This window comes from Pinus tabuliformis, chromosome J (genome assembly GCF_031772625.1).
Source record: "Pinus tabuliformis cultivar Carrire ecotype Pingquan chromosome J, CPIR1, whole genome shotgun sequence".
In the NCBI taxonomy this organism is placed as follows: Eukaryota; Viridiplantae; Streptophyta; class Pinopsida; order Pinales; family Pinaceae; genus Pinus; species Pinus tabuliformis.
The window spans coordinates 210,864,251-210,870,083 of NC_142295.1; positions in this window are offsets into that span (position 1 = coordinate 210,864,251).

Genomic DNA, 5,833 nt, shown 5'->3' on the forward strand with positions numbered 1-5,833 from the left:
TCCCATAAAATGAATAAATAATTTTTTAAACCATTAAATTCTGTATAAAACTATTACATACTAGGTGCTAGCGGTGAAAATTGATGTGAGAAAATTTTAACGTACTATCTTATATGATGCTAATTTCGGCGAACGCTATTTCCACCTCCATAGAAACATAAATGCCCGTCCTTACACCCCTCCTTACGTCAACATGCGATGGATGCATGGTCGGGAACATGCGATGACGTAAAGAGGAGGGGTGTCTGGGCTGTAAAGGACGGGCATTTATGTTTCTATGGAGGTGGAAATAGCGCTCGCCGTTAATTTCCAAGCCTAGTTGCCAGCTTCGCTCTGCATTCAAACTCCTGCAACATTAACTACCACAATGATAATGGTGTACTATCCATCATTTTCTTGATGTCAAGGTTATATGCATTTAAAGTTTGATTCGACCTATCATTATGCATGATGTCGCCTTCCCTCAACTCTCAGGGAAAGCCCTATTTCCAACCCTATTGCATAGTAAATGTGACCTGACATGGGGCCGATATAACACGATATAACACACCGCGCGGTGATAAGAGAAAAAAAAAATAACGACGTATTATATCGTGTTATATCGACCCCATGTCAGGGCACATTTACTATGCAATAGGATTAGAAATAAGGCTTTCCAAGTCTCAGGTGGTTATTCTTTCACCAAAGTGTCTTCCCGGATCGCTGCCCATCAAGACTCTTCCATTCCTTCAAAGTGATGTTGTCAATCAATGGCTGGACAGGCCTTAATACCTTTCTATCATTCCTTATCCATGACGTCGCCCCCCCTTGTCTTCCCGGGTAGCTGCCCGTGGAGACTCTTCCATTCCTTGAAATTGATGTTGTCAATTAATGGCTGGACAGACATTAATACGAAAAATAAGAATAATAATTAATTTTACAATTATTAATTTCTTTTTAGTAAATAATATTCAAGTAGGTTATACTTTTGGTAATTTATATCATCTAATTATATTTTCAATTCGATAAAGAATATTAAAAAATAATGCAAAAATGAGTTGAGTCATTAAAAAAATAATTTAATTAATTTATTGCCTAATAGATGGGATGTGAGTAAATGTTTTGGGATCAGTTTTATGTGTTTGTGGGCGTTCAGTGACAAAATATCTTTATTTATGACATTGAGTGATATCAGGGTTCAAAGTGTTATGAAGAACAAGGGAATTAGATTATGTTGGTATAAGAGGATCAATAATTGCCTATCATGATGATGTTAGTATTATTGGTTAGTAATCTTATTTGAAAATGTAATGGGATGTATTTGAGGAAATGATGAAGATAAATGAGAAGGTTGGTTTTATTTGGGATTGTTCTAGGTAATCACCATCATAATGTGATTTTTTTTGTCTTAACACTCCTATATCTTTTTTGTTGGCTGTATTTTTTCTTTTCCTTTAGGCATTATGTCTCTTTACTTTGTTGGCGACTACTTGCCAAAGGCGCCCTTTTGTTTCTTGTTTTGTTGCTTTGAACTCCACTAGGTCTAATTTGCTTTGTTTTCTTTTCTGGTTGGTTGCTTGTTCATGGTAGCCATTCCCTTGGGTTTACTATACCCTACACATGCATTCGAGTGGTGGGGGTTCTCTGGGGTTATGTTGTGTTTCACGAAGGCCTTTATTGGAGTTTTGTGAAGTTAGATATGGTTCTTAGTTGTCAACCTAGAAGCACCTTAGTCTAACAACTAGCGTGCTACTATGAGAAGTAAGGAAGATGTTCAACCTTTCAACCGTGCCTCTCCACACCCTCAAGGCACGGGTTCAAATAGGCCTATTGCATAAACAAACATGCTTTTTTAATAGAGTATCTCACTAGATACTCAAAAGGCAACTAAAGAATTGGTTAAATCGGTGAAACAACATTGTTAATAGACCTCCAGGCGGAGATTGACAATGAATTTTAGCACTTTGTTTGGGATTCTTGTTTTTCACGATTGCATGACACAAACATATTTTTTTGACCAATTGAATTTTGCTAGAAAACCAGAACCTTTGTCTCTTAGTGAATTATAAATTGCATGAACTAGAATTGATGAAGTGTTGAAAGTTACATAGGATAAGGGTTGGAAGTTACATCCAAAACTTAACCCCAAGAACATAAAGAAAAATGCAAACGAGAGGAATCTCATTTCCATTGATTCAAGTAACAAGGTTGAAAGCAACTTTGATATGGATGATAATATTGTTTGTACATAAGTGGAGAATGAGGGGAATTTGAGTAGCCTTTAGCAACAAGAAGAGAAAGAAATGACTAAACTATTCTACATAGAAATACAAATCAAGAACACAAAAATTAATGCTTTGTTCCCTTTAAGGTTAAAAGAAATCTCATTGAAAAAGAGCTAGTCAACAAATTGGGGTTGGAAATTTGTGATCGTCCAAACACATGTCTATTAAAATAGATAAATAAAAATAACAAAACAATACTTAATTAGATTTTCTATTAGAATTCGCTATATGTACCATTAAATATAAAAGTAAACTATTAATTATAATTTATTAACTTTTGAATAGGTCAATTTTAATAATATTATTTTATTTAATTTTCAATATTAAATAATTAATTATTACATAATGGTTATTTTCTAACTAAATAATTGTTTTTAATAAACTTAATAATTCTTCACCAACAACTATTTTTGAACGGCTGGCCTTGAACATTGATGCATCCCTGTTATTTATTCTCTCATATTGATAAGATTCATTGGTACGGCTGACTTGAAGATTGATGCATCGCTGCTATTTGATTGGTTTCTCACCTTGTCCTAATGATGAACCACATTAGCTGGTTTGAAACGTCGACCCAATCCTTACAATATCATTAATCTGAAATTCTTTTCTAAAATATTCTTAAAATTTGAAAATTTAGATAAGATAATCCAAAATCACATCTAACTCTTACTATTTTTAACTCCATTCCCGTCTTATCCATCCATGTAGTTCCTTTGCAGCTGGTAATCTTTGCCTCCGGTTCAGATAATGTAGAAGTAGTCTTATCCATCTATCTAGTTACTTTTTCCTGCCGCTGCTATTTTTAGGCCGATAGGCCTTCCTATGCATCAACAATCATCAACACTTTTACCCTGCTCCGTTGGATCAGGTGAGACACTTTCAACCGTTGATTTGAAGTGTGATTGCTTTTTCCAAATATCAGTTGAGTTGCCTTACTGCTTTTTCCCATTCTTTTATGTCACTCTTGAAGATATTTTCACTGCTTTTTCCCTGCCAGTGATTGTTGTTGTTCTTCCACTGGTTAGTATTAAGCATCTCACAGAGCGCGTTTTCACTTTCATCTCATCATTTTCTTCAATACTCTGCATTCCATTGGCTTGCCTTGTTTCTGGTTCAAATTGTAAAAGATTCAATACTCTAGGCCTGCATCCAGTGGTATTATCCACCACTTAGAACCTGCTCATTCGCCGTCAAAGCTTCCAGCTGGTCAAGCGGTGCGCACAATTTTATGAAACGATGCGCCGAAGCAGGAAACATCGAAGCCTACTACACTCTGGGCATGGTAAGCGCGCCGATTCTTTACCCCCTTTTAGCTTTATTCCTTCCATCCATGTTCACCAATAAAGCAAACTTACTCTGTCAAAGCCACAGACGGCAGTGAAATAAACAAATAAAAGTTCGCGTAGTAGCCCATAAGATTACTTTCGTGTAAACGCTTACAATTCCAGAGAGCCGCCTTAATTTAATCCCCCTTCATGTGCAGATCCGATTCTACTGTCTTGAAAACCGAGGCAGCGGAGCATCATTGATGGCCAAGGCCGCCATTTCATCATACTCCGCAACCCTACACTCCTTAGCCATCATTCAATTCAACGGCAGCGGAGGCACAAAGAAAGACAAGGATCTCAAAGCCGGGGTAGCCCTCTGCGCCAGGTCAGCATTTCACGTGGACGCCTTGCGAGAGCTCGGCCACTGCCTGCAGGACGGTTACGGCGTTACCAAGAACATAGCCGAAGGAAGGCGCTTTCTCGTCCACAAATATAGTATATTTCCTAATCTCAATCATTCTTGACAAGTTTTTGTTAAAAGAGTCTTTATGACAATCTTCTTTGATGTATTGGGCATTTTCATATTTTATTATTGAAAAACAACTTTTCCTAAATTGCAATGTATTGCATTATAGAGTTTATGGTTTGATAAGACGCTGGGCTTCAACTGTGAGGTAAAACTTAAGACGTTTCAAATCCGGGAACCGTTGAACTGAACCACGAGAAGTCTCCTCCTCCTTAACAATATCCCCGCAATATCCCCGCATTCCGCAGATTATTATCCTAGGCGGCGACTTTAGAATCCATAAAATCCACCATATTTTCAACTTTTAGCTTGGAGAGTTTCTTGAACCACCCCAGTTTTCCATCCCCTTGGGTTTACTATGCTTTTAACTTTTTGCGTGGGAAAATATAATTCAATATTTTACAAAAGTTTCGTTTAAATTTTAAATTCAAATGCCTAATTTTTCATATTTTAATTTCGAAATCTTCATTCATTTATCTCACGTTTCCCCGCTTTACATGTTCGTTGACTTGCTCATTTGTAAAGGAACTGTGCAAACCTCGCACTTTAATAGTTATAATATGTTTCAGTCACGTGTACCTTCCTCGATGACTATAATTCAAATTTGTAGAGCTTAATAAATTGAATGCAAAAGGTTAAGTTAATTTTAAGCAAATACTTTATTACTGATAGTATTAGATAAATATGTTTTAACGTCAAGCACCTTGTGGTATACGTCATGTTCTAAGGATGGATGGATGTGTATGTTAGGGTATAATTCAAATTCAAAATAGTAAAACTTGGAGTTGTCTAACGAGGTGGAAGAATTGTCTGGATGGTCAAAAAGTGGCTGGAATTCAGGGAAAAAAATTTCAAAAAATTTTGTAGAGGCAGTGTTTGAATCGTATTTTTGATGGTGGAAATGGATTCAGCACCATCAAAAACGTCTAGGACAGCTAAAATTTTGAAGTTTAACAACTATAACTTGGATTTACAAAAAAAATTGCAGAATTTTCTCTAAATAAAACCGGAATTTCCATAACTTTCCGGGCAACTCCTCCGCCTCGTTAGACTGATTGTTTTTAAAAGTGTAAAGATACATTGAAGGTGTGGAAGATTTGTCTTATAGTTATGGATATAATATTCTAAATGAATTATCATCAAAATATGTGAATTTTTGTCAAGATTTGGGAAGATTTGTCTTATAGTTATGCATACAACATCCTAAATAAATTATCACCAAAATATGTGAATTGTGGTAATCAATTAATATATTTGTTCCTATTAATTGCATGTGCATTACTAAGATAAAAATGTGAAAATCCTGTTTTTTAGGATATATATACAGGTAATCTATACAAGTTTAGAACCACCACTTCAAATATCATTTCCAACCTGTCTGATAAAGATTATAATGTTCCAGGAATCCACAATATTTAAACAAAATAACATTATAATTTATGGTGCAAATATACAGGTAATATATACTAAGACATCATAATATCGTGAGTAGAAGCATTGAATAGCTTTTAAATATCTTGAGCACAAGCATTGAATAGCTTTTGAAAAATATGGCTGCAAAAAAACTATAAATATCCTGAGTAGAAGCATTGAATAGCATTTAAATATCTTGAGCAGAAGCATTGAATAACTTTTGAAAAATACGATAATGTTACTAGCAAATATAATTACTGTACCAAAATATTGGAAAGCAATCCAGGATGGAATTGGAAAGAAATATAGGATGTAATTGCCAAAATCAGTGTTATCTTTATGAAAATATCTTAATGTTA